Below are 20000 nucleotides of genomic sequence, written 5' to 3'. Positions count from 1 at the left end.
TATCATCCTCATTTTTTAAATTCTTTCTTTTTTATTATTTTTACTATTTATTGATTTTAATTTTTATTTATTACATTTTTATTTATTTATTATTTTTATTTGACTTAAGTTCTACATAAAGTGAGAAATATGATCAAATATGAGTGGAGTACATTTCTGAGTAAATATTTAATATTAAAAAAATTTCCATTCCATGTGGTCAATTTAGATAAATTATTAGTTGCTTGAATTGACAGAAAGGGAACCATATCTTCGGCACATAATAATAATAATAGGCAAATAAATCTACATATTATTCACAAAGCATCAGGATGATTATACACATGCTCTTTCATTCAATCACAATGAAAAGTCAGGCAACAGCGTCTACGATGTTAAAATTCAGCTTTCTCTGTCAGGTTTCCCTCAATACACCTGATTCTCAATTCTCGTATTTTCTCCACTCCTACTCCTTCAATCATTCTCCTGTTTTTTTTCTTTCCTCATTCAGCTTCTCTCCTCCCTATCAGCTGCTCTTTCTGTCTCCATTTTTGTGTCATTAACTTTGGAAATGGCTGTGGTTAGTGGGAACAGAGCAGAAAGGGAGGGAGAAAGAGAAGGGCGGGTGAAAAGGAGCGGCGAGAATCATTAGTTAAATATTATCCAGTCTGTTCCATTAAAGCTGCATGCTTTTGAGCGCATGGAGACAATAGAACATGTGGAACCCTTCCACCCGCCCCACACACACACTGAGTCCTGCAGGTCTTCATGGCTCACAGTAGCACCACAGATGGCTAACCTCTAATGACACTTAATGATCCTGACAGGCAAAGAGAGAAAGAGGGAGACAGGTAAAATGCGCTTCAACAAAGAGATCCGCACTGGAAGGTACAGCATGGGTAGCTGGTTTTGAAGTAGAAGGTGAACATCAGACTGAAGGAATGGTATTTACTGAAGCGTCAGGTCAAAATGGGAAAATTTGCTTATCTGGAACAACTTGATGTACTGTAATTCGCATAATCTCATATAGGCAAACTCGAAAAGAAAGAAGCAAATGCTATTTTGAGAACAAACAGGCATCAGCCAGATGCTGCATTTAGAAAAAAAAAAAAAGCTCAGGTGAGATATTTCTTAAAAAGAATTTTCCCGAAACAATTAAAAACCCTCCTGTAGGGAGAGGTAGCATCCGAGGGGTATTGTTAAGGCTAATTGTGGACAATTAAAATAATTATACAAACCATCCGTATCTCCTTTTCATCAATGGCTGGAGAGTTGCTTGAAACGACTACCCCATTTAACCCTCGAGACTCTGAGGTGCGCATATGGTGTAGTTAACTTCTTTTGTTCGCTGTAGGTGGGAACCAAATGAGCGTCATTTGCCTCGTAATCTCCATGGCTACTGTACATTCGTTATTACACCAAGCTTCTTTTTTAAAGTCGTTCTCAGTCATAACATCATTTGGAAATCCTATGTTTCCTACGTTTTGATAAAAGCGAGAGGGATTGATTTGGTAAACGAAGTTGAAAATCATTTGTTGATAGCATGTTATTTGTAGGGGTGTTCATGAGCCTGTTATGATAGCCTTATAATCATGATACGGGTCGTGTTTTGAATCTGAAAGGAATTTGGAAAAGGAACTGCCAATAAGTGTCATTCGCTCGGTTATGTTGTTTTATTAGCAAAGATTACATTGTTTGAGATGTTTTTGTTATGACAACTTGACAAACATTTACACTACCTGACAAAAGTCTTGTCGCCTATCCAAGTTTTAGGAACAACCAATAATAACTTGACTACTAGTTGATCATTTGGTATGAGAAGTGTCTTATATGAAAGGCAAAGGCCTCTAGATTACGCTTATTTCACCAAAATAAAATATGATCATGCCTTGATTTTTAATTATTTAATTAGGACAGTAAAGTTTGAGTTTGCTAAGACAAAAGTCTTGTCACTTAACAGAAATAATGTACAGTATAGAATATAAAGTCATGCTTCAGTGGAAGAATAATTAATATTGTGTATTACTCCCATGAGCTTGGAGGACTGCATCCATACATCTCTGCAATGACTCAAATAATTTATGAATAAAGTCATATGGAATGGCAAAGAAGTTCCAGAGTTCATCAAGATTATTTGAATTAATCTTCATTCTTACCCCAGACATGCTCAATAATGTTCATGTCTGGTTGCTGGGTTGGCCAATCCTGGAAAAATCTTTTTTTTTTTTTCTCCAAATGATCAACTAGAAGTCAAGTTATTATTTGACGACGACAAGACTTGTTAGGTAGTGTATATCCTTTCTCTTGACAACTTGACATTACCAATACATAACTTGTCATAAATATGTCAGAAACGTGATTGTTATGAGACCATTATAATTGTGTCATGAATATTTTTCACTTTTCAAAAAAATCACTTTTTTTTTCAGTGAAACAAAATTAATTTTCCATTTAAAATATCTTAGTGGGATGGCATGCTTGCTCCATGGTTAGCACTGTCACCTCACATCAAGAAGGTCACTTATTCAAGCATTCTGAGAATTGGCATTTCTGTGTGGAGTTTGCATATTCTCCAATGATTGCGGGGGTTTCCTCTGGGTGCACCGGTTTCTCTCGCGATGCAAAGATATGCCGTATTAGGTGAATTGAATAAACAAAAAATTGTGGGTGTTTCCCAGTACTGGGTTGCGGCTGGAAGGGCATCCGCTGTGTAAAACATAGGCTGGAATAGTTGGCAGTTGATTCTGCTGAGGTAACCCCTAAAATAGAGACTAAGCTAAAAGAAAATAAATGAATGAAGTTTCTAGGTCAAAATGGTTAAAGTTTTATAACAGCATCATTAATGGTTAATGACATTTAATGACACTTTCATTACAGGTTTAATTTGTTCCAAAAGTTTATATCAAGAAAAATATTGTTGAAACTGTTATACAATTCAAGACTTCATGACAGTCATGTTTATGCCAGATCTATTATTTATTATCAAGTTTTCATGACAAAACATGTGATGTTGTATTTGTTTGCCAAGTTGACATAAAGACATTTCATACAATGTCACATTTGCTTTTTAAATGACATGACAGAGGTAATAACAGTTGTCATAAGCATCTCAGGTAGCAAAAGATTCTGCCCCAGATTTGGCATGAAGCTGGCACAGCAGGCATTTATGCGCTTTGACACACAGCATGTGGGCCAAACATGGCCTGGGTTTGGCAGATGTGGCACTGTCTTTAAGGTGGCACACAAGACTTGGGCCAGATGTCAAATGTAGTATTTACATAGTAAAACTGATATGTGGGCCACGTAAATTTGGCCTACATTTAAAATGCATTAAAAATATTTTTGAGTCAAAAAGCATAAAAAGCATATCCATAGCGCATCTAAATCACAATGCTTCAGGGGTTTATTAGTTTTATTGCAGTCATGACGCACCAACATATCATGGTTTATTAACTTGGCTGAGACTTGGCCCTGATATAATACATATTTGGCCCTTGTCTGCAAGCCAGACTTGGTCCTGTCATGCACCCTAATTTACTGCAGCATGTGGGCCAAGCTAAAGCTGATTTTGTGGATCAGAGCTGGGCCAGAGAAATTTTGCAATGTGGGATACACTGAAAATGTTTTTGTTTTCATTCAAACTACTTATTTAAAATAACACTTTAGCCCATTTCACACATACAGATCTTTCTGGAAGATTACAGGCAAATTACCAAACAGCCCCTTTTTGAAAATGGCAGTAAATTCGTTCCAGCAATTTTCCAGAAAGAGAAGTTGTAACATTACCGGTAATTAAAAAAAAAAAGATTGCCGGAAAGAGCGCATTCACGATTAGACGCTGATACGTCACGCACTGACCTGATACGTCTACTCCAGCCAGAACACTCAGACGCTTTCACGTCCACGCCATTTATGAAAATAAAAGTCTTTGAATATTTTTCCAGACACATTTAGCTGCTAGATGTTAGTCAGATAACATTTCTATGTTTATTATTAATGCCAACTGTATAAAAAATTATTGATAAAATCCTTATAATAAACCGCTGTTTGTTTACCTTCAAGCTCTGCTGCAGTTGCTTGACGCATGTGCATGTGAAGCAGCCAGTGAACGCAAGCACAAACCCATATTATGTACCATCAACAAAAGCTTGACTCCTTTTTGTTTACAAATACAAGCGCAGCCATTTAGAGCTCATTTCTGGTTAAATTATGTCAGAATTTACCGGTATTTTGGAATGGATGTGTTAATGGTCTTTGCCAGAAATTTTCCTGAGCGTCTTTGGCTGTGTGAACATCGCTTTATTGAATTTACCGGTTAAGTTTCTATTAATTTTCCAGATTTTTACTGGAATCACTATGTGAAAGGGGCTAATTATTGATTCTTTGGAACAACCTAATGGATTTATGTTCGAGCCACTTACATTTCTAAAAAATTAGTAGGTGAACCTAATTCCTTCATGTTGTCCCAACTCAAATCAATTATGTGGAACCCTGCATTTTTTGCAGTGTACATAAAATCTAATTCATATTCATGACGTGACAAATATAAAGGTTTCATGACCGTCTTAATAAAACCCCTTCAAGTGCAGTGCTACCCACTCTTCTTTTTTTATGCTGTGCTATAGCCAATAATAGTGCAGAGTTCCATCTTTTCCAGAGACTTTAAGGTTTCAAAACTGCTGCGGTGCATGCACACACTCTCAAGCACAAAATCGCTAGGCTCATGCCCATTCACACTAATCGAACTGCAATCCCTCAGCCATCTGGCAGACATTCACCCGCACACACATGAACTCTCGCTTACACACACACACACACACACACACACACACACACACACACACACACACACACACACACACACACACACACACACACACACACACACTCTCTCTGACACCCCAATCAATTAGTCTTAGGGTTGTGGAGGAATGTCGACCAGGCAACTCTGAGCTCACAGCATTCCATCTATCTCACACACACATGCGCGCACACACACACACACTTATCGGCCTCACTATTACGAATGAAATAAAGCAATCAAAGACATTTAAACGAGAGCATGTGGAAGCAGGTAGAGCTTTGCTGAGAATGCATTCAGAAATATGTGAAGTTAGAGAGAGGGAGAGACCGACTAACCAGAAATCATTATGTGAGGTTTGTGGTTTGTGTCTTAACGACGCTAAGTACATATGTGCTTATGTGGGCAGGTTTTGCAATCCATGTGGGGACAAAATTCTTAAAAGTGTCCCTGGGGAAACAGCAAAGCCTAGTCTGAATTTCATCGTGGAGAGATGTCAGGATATACACAGGTTTTCAGGGTGTGTTTATGATTAGGGTTTCTAGAGTGTGTGATTTGTTAGTGCAAGTTCATTTGAATAAGTGTGAACACTGCCATTTGAACTTTGGTTCGCACCAAATCAAGCAAGATCCTGGGAAGATAGATCCTCAGCCCATTGAACTCTGGTGCAGTTCACCTGAGTTATGGATGAACATGGACTAAAGGTATCGAATAAGTCATAGGATGTGACCATGAAAAGGACAGAATCCTCAAGCATGCATGTTTTTTGTCTCTTTTTCTTTTCATAATCACAATGTTGGCCATTACAGTTCAATACAAGTGTCAGAACTATGTCACCTTGGAGCAGACCTTTAATTGTGTTTATGACTGAGGAATTTCTTTTCTTCTTTTTTTGATTGGCCTCTTTTAATTAGAAAGAGAAAGGAAAATTTTTTTATCACAATCTCATTAGGAAGAAGAATACAGAGGTGCAGGATGGAGGTCTGTTTTTGTATGTGTGTGTTGTTTGTATCTTTATGTTTGATCTCAATAATGACTGTGTACTGTATATGCCAGGGGATGTTTATATGAAGGGCCAAATATCATTGAGAGCTGTGGGTTGAAGGTAAATATACCAAACTACAGTTAAAACTTATAATTTTTGTTTTATTGTCCTGGTCCAAATAACACAAGAGAACTGAACTGAAAACACCACTAAAGCATAGTTCAGTTTAAAATGAACATTCTGTCATCATTTGCATTTTGCTTTTTTCAGATCATCCACTGAGGTCTAATGTCATTTAGAGCCCAGTCTTTGTGACCCACACTAAGCCAGGAATATCATCAGGGTGAGTACATACCTTAAGAAATTTGCCTTTTTGACATTTGAAACAGGCCATTCATATGAGTTGTGCAAATCAAGTTAATGGCTGGATTTGTTTAATGGGTGGTTTGGCTTGGACTGCAATAAAATGCACAACATGGCATTGACTTATATTTGCAGGTCTGACCCAAGCCATATTTGAGACTTGTGTGTGTATAAATATTGCTGAGTTCACACTGCAATGATTTTTGAAAAACGTTGGATAGTCGTTGTTTTTTACACATCATGACTATCTGAGGTAGTAGTCATTTGCTGCTGTGTTAGCCTTTACATTTAGACATCACATATATATCTGTCTGTCTCTCCGTCTGTCCTATCTATCTATCTATCTATCTATCTATCTATCTATCTATCTATCTATCTATCTATCTATCTATCTATCTATCTATCTATCTATCTATCTATCTATCTATCTATCTATCTATCTATCTATCTGTCTGTCTGTCTGTCTGTCTGTCTGTCTGTCTGTCTGTCTGTCTGTGTGTCTGTCTGTGTGTCTGTCTGTCTGTCTGTCTGTCTGTCTGTCTGTCCGTCCGTCCGTCCGTCCGTCCGTCCGTCCGTCCGTCCGTCCGTCCGTCCGTCCGTCCGTCCGTCCGTCCGTCCGTCCGTCCGTCCGTCCGTCCGTCCGTCTATCCATTCATCCATCGGCCTATCTATTTATATATCTGCTTATCTATTTATATATCTGCTTATCTATTTATATATCTGCTTATCTATTTATATATCTGCTTATCTATTTATATATCTGCTTATCTGTCTATATTTTGGCCTATATAATGACTTATCTATCTATCCATCCATCCATCCGTCCGTCCGTCCGTTTGTCCGTCCGTCCGTCCGTCTGTCTATCATCTTTCCATTCATCCATCGGCCTATTTGTTTATATATCTGCTTATCCATCTATATTTTGGCCTATATAATCACGATGCTGAGCTGGCATTGCGATCCTAGCCCTGCCCTTGTTGCAGCAGCAACCCACTCGTGAAAAACACGTCATAGTTTTAACATGGCATTTTAGAATAAAAACGATCCACGTCCACACTGGCATTTCATCTAGCATTTCTGAAAAGCTGAAAACAACATCACGTGACTCTGTCATGCGCTATAGCATATGTGCACGTCTGAGCTCCAGGCAGTTTTGTGCTTTGAGCACAAAACCCGAGAAAGCAGTGCACGTCGTCACTCAGTTTATCAAGGATGTCCTGCTGGAACGCATCTCACTAGAGTTGTTAAACGTGATAATTAATCTTGTCTTTATCTAACGACTCTTTGGTCTTCTGAATCTATCAGGTAACTTGTCATCTTCAGTACAATGCTTCAATCTTTCGCTTTCACAATTAAACTCAAAACCTTACATACTGTTGGTTGGTTCTTGTTGGTTGTGCACCTTTTTTACCAACCAAGTTTGTTGACGCCATTGTAACGACACAGATCACCCTACCTATTCATACCAGAGTCCCACGGGAAAAAAAGTGATTGAATCAATTAAATTAAATTCATGTTTATTTCTATAGCGCTTTTACAAAGTACTGTAGATTGTGTTAAAGCTGCTTAACATAAAAGTTCTAATATTGACAGGTAGTAATGTGTATGTAACTTATCTTTATTTAATTATGATTTGGTATGATTTGATTTGGTATGATTTGTCTATTCTGGTCAGGTAGTTAAAGCTGTAGTCTATAAATAATGAATTTGTTATAAAATAATTAATTATCCGTAAATTATTAATTCACCCCACCTATGACGACGATGTCATCGTCCATTAGTGATGGGAAGTTCTGATCATTTTACTGACTCGGATCTTTGAGTCTCATTCAATGAGACGAACAAATCTTTTTTCGAGTCATTTCGTTCATTTGGTTCAATTTGCCAAAATATTATTAAAATGTTACGAATTGCTTCCAAACACATCTACAACTAGCCCAAAAGGTTGATCACATGACAAATAAGTCATAAATAGAATACTATAAGAAGGAGAAAATAATAATTCAATGTTTACCTGCTCTTCTTTCTATGAAGGTATTGCTGTCTCTTTGCTCAGCTCAACTCTTCATGTCGTCAAATGTCTGTGGTTCGTTCACGTCACACTGACAGTCACATATAATCTTAACCAATGTACACAGTCTGAGCCGATAGGAGCCATTATAATTAGTTCAGCTTTCATGTCTTCTGGTTCTTGAGTCGTATGTCATCACGTGACAGAATGACTCAAACTCGAGGACTCGAGAGATGAGCGGTTGAATTCTTTTTCCAGCTCTAAACGCATAAGATTGGCCCATGATAAACTAAGACTCAGACCCGATAGAGGACTCGAGAGATGAATGGATCAATTCTTTTTCCGGCTCTAAACGCATATGATTGGCTTCTACCTTTCCGTGAGGAACGACTCAAAAGACTTGAAATGCGCACGCAATTGACTCGTTGTTTCCGAGTCATATTAAAGATTCGTTCGAAATGAACGAATCGTTAATGAACGACCCATCACTATCGTCCATCTCAATGTTTCACTTTAGACATTGTACGATGCCAAATTGGTCAACATTGCCTAACCTTAGTAGCCACTCACGTAACTACAAAGCAACTGAAATAAAAATAAAGCTAAAAAAAATTTATAAAATGAAATAACTAAAAATCTGTATACGATAACAAAATTTTTAGCTTTTGGATAAACTACTTCACCTTTATTTGAGCGGGGTAAAAGAAGGCTTCATTTCCCCAAAATGCATTTTCTGAGTTTTTTTGTTGTTGTTATTTTTACATTTTTATTTAATTGAGTAATTTCCTCCTCTTGACAGATTTCCAAATTAACCCCATTTCAAGAGTTCCCACTTAAATATGCTTAGCATTTAAAGCAGGTTTGGCATGCTGTCCCGGGAGAGAACCCTGAGCTCGGAGATATTTGAGCCCAGGGCTTTCGCCCGGTCAATAAGCATATTAGGAGATCCGAGATGAGGTAGGTCACGATAGCTCCCCCTTAATAAAAGGGAGGAAAAGGAGGAGATAGGGTGGAAGGGGGGCATTCTTCCAAATGAAGAAAATTATCCATTTATAGTAAACTAGGATCACTCTGATTGCATTATTACTGATTACGGATGAGCAGCCAGTCGTGCTTAATCATATCATGTGCTCCTCTAGAAATTAGTTTATAAAACTTCACTTGCGGTAATTCCAATTCTATCCAAATTCCCTTTAAATGTAGTTCTGATTGTAGTAAATATTAGGATACATACCAGAACATGACATTGTTGTATTTGTGTTTTATGCTTTAAGGTTTGTTGTTGTCATAGCACAGGTGTAGACAAACGCTGCTGCAAATAAATCTATAAAAACATCAGATGGTTAGCTTTGGCCCTCCGAGGACATTATGTTTGATTGAAAGGTAAATTGTTGTCGGACTCGTTGGCCTCATCGAGACGTGTGATCCTGCAGCATGTTTGCATGTTCTCATTTGTGTGTGTGTATGCACAGACGTGCTCGTCTCTGTGTGCTGAGCTCAAGCGTGTTATTTTATAATAAACTGTGTGTTTACTGTAATGAGAGTGGTAATGAATGGCTCGCTCAGACAGGAGAGTTCAAACTCTTTACTTGAAAAAACCTCCCGTCCTCCGCCTCTGTATTCCTCCTCCTAATGGGATCATGACTCTGTTTTCCTTAAGCTTTTTCAATTAAAAAAGGCCAATCAGCTGTGTTGTTTATCTATCCATCTGTCCATCCATCTATTATTCTATCTATCATTGTATCTATCTATCTATCTATCTATCTATCTATCTATCTATCTATCTATCTATCTATCTATCTATCTATCTATCTATCTATCTATCTGTCTGTCTGTCTGTCTGTCTGTCTGTCTGTCTGTCTGTCTGTCTGTCTGTCTGTCTGTCTGTCTGTCTGTCTGTCTGTCTGTCTGTCTGTCTGTCTGTCTGTCTGTCTGTCTGTCTGTCTATCTATCTATCTCATTTATTTCTATTTTTCTACATATTTATCTACATATCGGCCTATTTACCTATATATTGGCCTATCTTTCAGCTTATCTATCTATATATCGGCCTATTTATCTATATATTGGCCTATTTATCTATATATTGGCCTATTTATCTATTTATTGGCCTATCTTTCAGCTTATTTATCTATATATTGGCCTATTTATCTATATATTGGCCTATCTTTCAGCTTATTTATCTATATATTGGCCTATTTATCTATATATTGGCCTATTTATCTATTTATTGGCCTATCTTTCAGCTTATCTATCTATATATCAGCCTATTTATCTATATATTGGCCTATTTATCTATATATTGGCCTATTTATCTATTTATTGGCCTATCTTTCAGCTTATCTATCTATATATCGGCCTATTTATCTATATATTTGCCTATTTATCTATTTATTAGCCTATCTTTTAGCTTATCTATCTATATATCAGCCTATTTATCTATATATTGGCCTATTTATCTATATATTGGCCTATTTATCTATTTATTGGCCTATCTTTCAGCTTATCTATCTATATATCGGCCTATTTATCTATATATTGGCCTATTTATCTATATATTGGCCTATCTTTCAGCTTATCTATCTATATATCAGCCTATTTATCTATATATTGGCCTATTTATCTATATATTGGCCTATTTATCTATTTATTGGCCTATCTTTCAGCTTATCTATCTATATATCGGCCTATTTATCTATATATTGGCCTATTTATCTATATATTTGCCTATTTATCTATTTATTGGCCTATCTTTCAGCTTATCTATCTATATATCGGCCTATTTATATATATATTGGCCTATTTATCTATTTGTTGGCCTATCTTTCAGCTTATCTATCTATATATAGGCCTATTTATCTATATATTGGCCTATTTATTTATTTGTTGGCCTCTCTTTCGGCTTATCTATCTATATATTGGCCTATTTATCTATATATTGGCCTATTTATCTATATATTGGCCTATTTATCTATTTATTGGCCTATCTTTCAGCTTATCTATCTATATATCGGCCTATTTATCTATATATTGGCCTATTTATCTATATATTGACCTATTTATCTATTTATTGGCCTATCTTTCAGCTTATCTATCTATATATCAGCCTATCTATCCATATATCTGCGTATTTTTTTATATATCGGCATATCTATCGGTATTTCTATCTATATATCAGCCTAGTTGTCTATATATTGGCCCATCCATCCATCCATCCATCCATCCATCCATCCATCCATCCATCCATCCATCCATCCATCCATCCATCCATCCATCCATCCATCGGCCTATCTATTTATATATCTGCTTATCTATCTATATTTTGGCCTATTCTGTCTGTCTATCTCTCTGTCTATCTCTCTCCGTCCGTCCGTCCGTCCGTCCGTCCGTCCGTCCGTCCGTCCGTCCATCCATCCATCCGTCCATCCATCCATCCATCCATCCATCCATCCATCCATCCATCCATCGGCCTATCTATTTATATATCAGCTTATCTATCTATATTTTGGCCTATATAATGACTTATCTATCTATCAGCCTATCTATATATCGACCTATCTATCTATATATTGGCCTTTCTATATGTCAGCCCATCTATCGGCCTATCTATCTCTCAGCCTATCTATTGCCTTAACTACCTTTAAAAAAACAGGCTCTTTATTTATAATTTCTCAAAAAGCATGGACAAAGCTGCAAAAGGTTAAACAAATCTCATAGAATGAAATAATTAAGCAAAGAGTAATTATAGTTAAATTATTTAATGAAACAGTAACACAAGAATTAAAACATAGAATTGAACATACTTACAAAAGTAAGTATGAGTTTAAAAGAGTTTAAAAGAGCTAACTTATAGAAGTACCATTTTTGTATCCCTGCAGAAATTTTCTTTCAGAAGTGCTCAAAAGATCCACTTTTCTTAGTGTGAAGAACATTTCGCCATTCTAAAGAATCTTTTTTTCATCCACAAAGGACCTTTTGTGGAAGGTAAAGTTTCCATAGAAGTGAAAAAGGTTTTTAATGGAACCATTAAATGTCAATAACGAAACTTTATTCAAAAATAAGTTTCAACCATTTCATAATTTAAGAAACCAAGCACTAAATTCTTGCAAGTGATATAAATTCTCATTTACCTCTTAGCATATATGTGAAAATGGTGGATTATTTGACTTTGGCCAGGCATCATAGCAATGAGCTGATCAGCCTGCGTATGTGTGTGTTTTTATATAGTTGCAATGGCACTTAATTTGCTGCTTGTTTTCTCCAGTATTGTAATGGTGTGTGCACTCAAATAGGAGCCGTTGGAGAGCAGTTTCTTTGAAGTGGGACATTCCTGTCGTAGCCCATTCAGATTCACACATTCCACTCTCGCATTCCTCTCCATATTGAGGCGGCCTGGTTTATACGGCTTTTATAGACGTACACAAAAGGTCTGCTTAATTAGCGTCTTTGTCACTTTAATAGAGCGCCACACATGACACGTACACATACACACACACGCACAGCTTTTTTCTTTGTCTGTCCTGGTTTGTGTCGGTATATAATGAGGTCCTTGCTTGCGAAGGGAACGTAAAACTGTGTGTGTGTGTGTGTTTGTACTTGAGTATGTGCTATGAAGAATGCATCAAGGGACTGAAAGGCAGCAGGTCTAGGTGGCGATCTTCTTTTTGTGTCACACAACAATCATACAAAGAGGCGGACGAGGAAATGATGAAAGCCGGAGCTCTCAAAAGTCTCTTCTTGCGCTAATAAAGACGAATAGAATAGCGACACGCTGCCACCCTGACCTTCCTAATTCCTCTCTCGCAGAGGAGCTTGTGTTTGAGTTCGTCTCGAAGGGTTTTCATTGTAAACCAAAACTAAAATGACAACAACAAGCAAAGACACGTTAAATTAAAAATTATATTTTGAAATATAAAAGGCTTGGATTATTATTATTGTTATTATTATTATTATTATTATTATTATTATTATTATTTTATTTACAACTTTGAAAATCATTGTTTAAAGTGTTTTAAGTTGTGCTTGTTTCATGTTTGAGGGGTTTATTGTAAACTAAATAGATTTTAAAAAGTATAAAACAAAATAGGCTGTTCATTCCACTGTGGCTACCCCAGATTAATAATAATACCCCCCCCCCCCCCCCAAAAAAAAAAAAGAAAATATAAATGTATAACAAAATAAATTAAACTAAATGGGAAAAAAAAATTACCAATATATTTACTGACATTTTTATTTGAATTCTAATATAATACAACACAACATAACATAACAAAATAAGGTAACTCCATAAAAACCTTAAATGACGTAATACCTAAACATAACTTAAGAGAACAACATAAAATAACATAACGTATGGTAACATATCATAACATAACATAAAATAACGTAGTGTAATGTAAATAACATAACATAAAATATTGTAACATAACGTAACATAAGATAACAACATAAAATAACGTAATGTAACAACATAGCATACCCTTTATTTTCCTTTGGCTTAGTCTCTTTCTTAAAATATATCTAATATAAAATATTGTAACATAACACAAAATAACGTAACATAACAACGTAATGTAACATTCATTTTCCTTTGCCTTAGCCTTTTTCATAAAATATCGTAACATAGCGTAACATTAACGTAATGCAACCTAACGTAATGTATCATAACATATTGTAACATAACATACAGTAACATATAGTAACATAACGTAACGAAGCGTAACAACATAAAATTACAAAACGTAACATAACATAAAGTGTCGTAACATAGCAAAATAATGTAACATAACATTAATTTCCCTTTGACTTAGTCTCTATTTCAGAGGTCACCGTGGAGGAATAAACCACCAATTTTTCCAGCATATACTGTATGTGTTACGCGGCAGATGCCCTTTCAGGTGCAACCCAGTACTTGGAAATGACATAGCATAAACATCTCTGGTTAATAAATAAAAATGGTAAAATTAATGAAAATGAAGAGATTAACTAAATAGTTTGGCCCTGACCTCCAGTATTCATCTAAACTGGGGAAATAAAATATAGAGGTATTTTTTGCTACATTTATTGTTAATTTCTCTACATTTATTTACAAAGAATTTAGTTATTTATTTATTTATTGTTTGTTTGTTTGCTTATTTATTTACAAAGTACAATGTAGTGTCATAATATTGTCTGGTATGAGTTTGTTTACAGTTAACAAAATAAAAAATATATATATAAAATATTAAAACAAGATAAAACTTTTGATGATTTAAGAAAAAAGAAAAATATAATAATAAAAAAAATACAAAGTATCTACAAAAATCACAATTTCCTTAATGCTAATAACACTTCTTGTGCTAATAAAGATGAGCAGAATAGCGACAATTCTTATCTACACCGAAAACAAAAGAAAGCTCTATTTTATAACTATTAAATTAAATACAGACATTTGAAAAAGTTACCAATAATAAAAATACCCAATTTAAAATATACAAAATTAAAGCATGCACGGCTATAATACAAATATAATAAAATCTTTATCTTATTCAATTCGCTACTTGCAGTTTCTTTGCGATATTTGTAGCAGTTAAAACAATAGAATAGTTTTGATGCCTAATTATGTCAGTTATTTCAGTGTACTTAAACTACATTTTAATTCTAAGTTGCTTTGGATATAAGCATCTGTTAAATGTTAATGTAAATCTCACTGATTCTGGAAGAATAATGAACAGAATAGCAACAAAACCTCAAACCCTGACCTCCACAATTCCTCTCAGTCTGAGTATAGCGAGTGCATTGCGATGATGTCAGGTTTGAGCATGTGTGTTTGTGTGTGTGCGTGTGTTGGATGGGCTTTGGCTAAGAGACTATGCCTCATTAAGTTCATTGGCTCAAAGGTTCATTAAAAACCAAGCAAGGCAACAATCCAAGTTAACTGAAGCCCACCCGCGCCACCCTGATGTAAGTGTTAAGACCGCCACCTCCCCCTTCTCGCTCTGCATTTACACCCCTGAGTTCCAGCACTCTCTCCTTTTATTCCTTTCTGCCTCCAGACAATAGATTCCATCTGTTAGCGAGACTTTCTTTCCCAAGGCTCTCCTCGGGGTGACTGAAGCGGGTGCAGGTGGAGGGTGGGCCAGTCATCCAGCCGCGGTCTCAGTGGACACATTTACCCAGAGAGAGAACCGCATGATGGAGGCCAGAGAGAAAAAGAGATTTGAGCGAGCCTTCGGGAAAAAGCCCCTTAACGGCGCTCTGGAGCTTTGGCCAGGCAGCTGCATGTGCGCCTAGAGGCTGCTCAGCTGCTTTTTAAGTACTTTCAAAAGCGGGGAAAGAGGTGAAATTCGATGATAAACTAATGACTCTCACCTACCGAGACTGTGGAGAGAACACCTGCAGTTGTCAGGAAAGTCTGCAATCATTAATGAGAGGATTTCGAGGAATACTTCGGTTTAAATCGGGCACTGATTCAAATTTTGTAAAGATCGTACCTAAAAATTGTCCTGTGGAAATTAGTTTTTAGTTCTTGCCTTTAGTTAAAGAGGTACTATTATGCTCATTTTTACAGGATGTAAAATAAGTATCCTCTTTCCAAATTGTTTATGTGAAGTTTGAGTTCAAAATACCAAAACTATTGTTTTAATAAGCCTCTTTTAGGCTTTGATCGTAATTGTGCCGTTTTGGTGACTGTTACTTTAAATTCAAATGAGACTGCTTTTTTCAAAAAAGGGCGGAGCTACAAATGCCTATGTGTCAACATAGTGGCAGATTCAAAAACAAGACTAACGCCCTATGCTAATGAGGGAGAGATCACTAATGGGCGGGGCTTTCCCACTCTTATGACACGTGCAAATGGGAGAATGTCAATCAAAATGTTTTTGCAGACTGTTTTTTTATGAAGCGTGGTTTTAAAAAGTAAAATGTATACTTTTTTTTACTACTTGAAGCTGGTTATATTCACACACTGTTGCCACACAACTGTTTAAACCCCTTATAAAAGTGATTATTTTGCACATTAGACCCTCAGGTCTAAACTTTTGTCTTCGTTTTCACACTCTTAAATCATTCCAGATCTGACCGTATATGACTTTTGTCACACAACATCATAAAAACACAAACGTCGTGTGCAGATTTGGCAACCAAGCAGTTTTAGGCCCTGTTTACACTAGTACGTTTTAGTTTTCAAATGGTGTTTTAGAATGAAAATGATCTGTGACCACACTAGCGTTTCACCCAGCGTTTCCAAACAGCTCTCCAACATATTCCCCACCTTTGGTCTTTTGAATCTATTACGTGTTCTTAAGTAACGTGTTTTGGCTAAGCACAAAGATCAGCTAATAATGAATGTAACCGCGTACACTTTGTATATTGTCTGATTGCTTGCCTTTATTTCCTATAATGTATAAACTTATTGTACATTACACTTTTTTAATGGCCATTATTTAATTATTAAACTGATATTCAGCAAAATAGAGGGTGTGTTTTGTATTTTCAATGAGAATGGATGCAGTTCTGTTATAGGCTTCGTTTTGTAATGCGCAGTGAAGATGACGCTCATATAAATATGTAGCTACATGACGCCTCAACATTTCTGCTGTCTGTTAAGTTGCTAATATCAAGTCAAGTGGCTGGGAATGAGCTTTTTACAGTGTCTGGTATAACACTAATGTTGTTTTCTTGTGCTTACATTGATGAATTTGGCCAGGGTGTAAATGCATAGTACAGTTACGAGCTTATTGACACAATATATTGTTATGATAACATGATATCGTTACCTTCAGTGATTTCCTGAAGTGAAATACCAAAAAAATAACACAAGTGAAGTAATAATAACACAACTACAGCGTTGCTGTCATCGATTTCATATATAGAAAGAGACCGCGATGACGTGATGACGTTTGCAAGTGGTGTAGTGCTGTTCCAATTCCTAGGGGCACATTTTGAAGCCCTTCCTTTTCACACTCTGTTTCAAGGGCCAAGAGGAAGAAGTAGGGGTACAAAAATAGAATTGGGATTGGGCCTCATTCAATACAATAAACGATTATTCAAAGTGATGTCTACCGACACTGACTCATTCAGAAAGATATCTGTCAATACCAATATCCTATTATTCAGTCTTCTGGATTAAATGCTGATAACCAGTTATTCAGAGTAATATACACTCACTGGCCACTTTATTAGGTATACCTTACTAGTACCAGGTTGGAACAACTTTTGCCTTCAGAACTGCTTTAATCCTTCAGGGCATAGATTCAACAAGGTGCTGGGAATATTCCTGAGATTTTGGTCCATATTGACATGATAGATGGACATGGCAACAATACTCAGGTAGGCTGTGGCGTTGACACGATGCTCAGTTGGTATTCATGGGCCCACAGTGTGCCAAGAGTGCCCCCCACACTACCACCAGTCTGAACTGTTGATAAAAAGGCAGGACAGATCCATGCTTTCATGGTGTTGACACCAAATTCTGACCCTACCATGCGAATTTCGCAACAGAAATTAACACTCATCAAACCAGGCAAAGTTTTTCCAATCTTCTGTTGTCGAATTTTGGTGTGCCTATGCGAATTGTAGCCTCAGGCCCCGTTTACACTAATGCGTTTTAGTTTAAAAACGCATAAGTTTTGCTACGGTTACGCCAACCGTCCACACTACGCCGGAGTTCTCGAGCGCCGAAAACGGAGCGTTTCGAAAACGCTGGAGAGGCCGTTTTCATTCTAAAACGCTGCTGCTCCGTCTCAGTGTGGATGATGGAAAACGGAGACATCTGAAAACGGAGTCGGGGCTGCAGACGTTCGCCTTTCTGATTGGGGCTTTTCCTGAATATTAAGTAGCCTAACACACAGTTCAGTCCTGAATCTTCTCCGTGTAAGTTCAGACTTCGCAAGTTTGATCAAGGCTGCATCTCTTCTTCTCAGTTTGATATCGAAAAGCAGATTATACCGAGGACACGGGTAAATCTTCAAAGGGAACAGTGTACTTTATAACTTCATTCACATCACCCTGGCTTCGTTGTTTCACTTTCTCAACAATAAAATGTAAACATGATTTAAGGAACTGCCTATTTTCATTTTAATATTAGCAACTTAGACAGCAGACATGTTGAGGCGCCGTGCTGCATAAGATGAGCGTCATCTTCACTGTGTGGATATTTATAACAAAACGGAGCCGATAACAACTGCCTCCTTTCAATTTCAGTGAAAATACGAAACATCCCCTCTCTTTTGCTGAGTATCAGTTTTAATAATTGATAATGGCCATTATAAAAGTATAACATACAATAAGTTTATACATTATAGGAAATAAAGGCAAGCGATCAGTCAATATACAGAATGTACGTGGTTACATTAATCATTAACTTATCTTTGCGCTCAGCCAAAACACGTTACCTGAGAACAAGTAATAGATTCCAATGCCCAAAGTCAGGGAATATGTCGTTAGATAAAGACAACAAGATAAATGAAATATCCCGTTTAATAAATATAGTGAGATTAGATCCAGCGGGAGATGCTTGATAAGAAGTCCGACTAGCAGAGCTCTCATCTGGGTACATGGGCTGCAGCGCTTGCCCGAGAGCGTCTGTGTGGTCACGTGATGTGCGTTTTCAGCGTTTTGGTGTGGACGGAGAGCAGTTCAGAAACGCTGGGTAAAACGCGAGTGTGGACGCGGATCGTTTTCATTCTAAAACGCCGTTTTAAAACTAAAACGTACTAGTGTAAACGGGGCCTCAGTTTCCTGTTCTTAGCCTACAGGATTGGCACCAGGTGTGGTCTTCTGCTGCTGTTGCCCATCCGCCTCAAGGTTCAGTAGATCAGCAGTTTCTAAAATTTACATTAAGTCATTTAGCAGACGCATCCAAAGCAACTTACAAATGAGGACAAGCAAGCAATTTACACAACTATAAGAGCAACAATGAATAAGTGCTGTAGGCAAGTTTCAGGTGTGTAAAGTGAAAAATCTTTCTGAAAAAGTAAAGTTACAAGTATTTGTATTAGTATTTTAGTATTAGTATTGTATTTTAGTTTGTATTTCAGTATTAGTATTTTTTGTAAAGTGAAAAATATTTCTGAAATATTCTGACCAGCCTGTATGGCACCAACAAAAATGCCACGTTCAAAGTCACTTAAATCACCTTTCTTCTCCATCTGGTATTACAGAACTGCACACTGGTATTACTGTGTGAAAGGGGCTTGAGTGTTCAGTTTTGACTGTAGTAAATTTTACAACAATTATAAAGAAGACTGATTTTAAGTACTTTAAAATAATAAGAGTTAATAAGTAAAATAGCAAGAGAAGTAAAATAGTAAGAGACTCTCACATGTGGAGAGACCGCCTGCAGTCTTCATGAGGTCTGCAGTCATTAATGAGAAAGTATTAGGGATGTTTTATTTTTAATCAGACATTGAGTTTTGTGAAATGATCTGCAAGAAAATGAAAGGTTTTCAATGGCTCTTTCGACTGTTTTCTGATTTAGTTTTTACACCAGAAGCAATGGGAACAGCTGTGAATCCTCTTTTAGTAGATTTTTTTCTAAATTAATTGTCTTTTTGTTTAGTATGTATTCTAATTTGCTATAGATGTAAGTTAGATATATATACGCTATAAGTCAAATTCAGCAAAGCAGTTGTTAAAGCAGATTTTTATTTTAAATAAATTCTGAAAACATAAGAATTAATGCTACAGCCATATTTTCTATGTATCCAGTTCTTCACGTCTATCACACAATATGGGTCAACACTGTCAGATACAAAATTAATGTGTCAAATATTTATTAAAAATATTGACAATTCTGGCATTCCCCTTGAGTGATCAATGAACTGAGACTACAGAATGGTTTCACACAGATTTTCAGTGCCATCTATTGAATTGTCCTCACA

General features: G+C 36.6%; 1 protein-coding gene across 9 annotated transcripts in view; it reads left to right on the top strand.

The window, feature by feature from the left end:
* nphs1 (NPHS1 adhesion molecule, nephrin) overlaps window positions 1-20000 on the top strand; it is a 486431-nt gene that overhangs the window by 236029 nt on the left and 230402 nt on the right. For 8 of the 9 annotated variants that reach the window (XR_015508789.1, XM_087283293.1, XM_087283292.1 and 5 more), the window contains one exon: window positions 6036-6108. The gene's annotated coding sequence lies outside the window, so the exon portion shown is untranslated. Of the gene's footprint in view, window positions 1-5836; window positions 5886-6035; window positions 6109-20000 lie in introns of all 9 variants that reach the window. The other variant, XM_087283295.1, reaches the window with a different exon arrangement.

Source organism: Danio rerio, chromosome 15, assembly GCF_052040795.2.
Source record: "Danio rerio strain M-AB ecotype USA chromosome 15, GRCz13ab, whole genome shotgun sequence".
Taxonomy (NCBI): domain Eukaryota; kingdom Metazoa; phylum Chordata; class Actinopteri; order Cypriniformes; family Danionidae; genus Danio; species Danio rerio.
The sequence above is the reverse complement of the archived record's forward strand: the minus strand, read 5'-3'. Positions and strand labels throughout refer to the sequence as shown.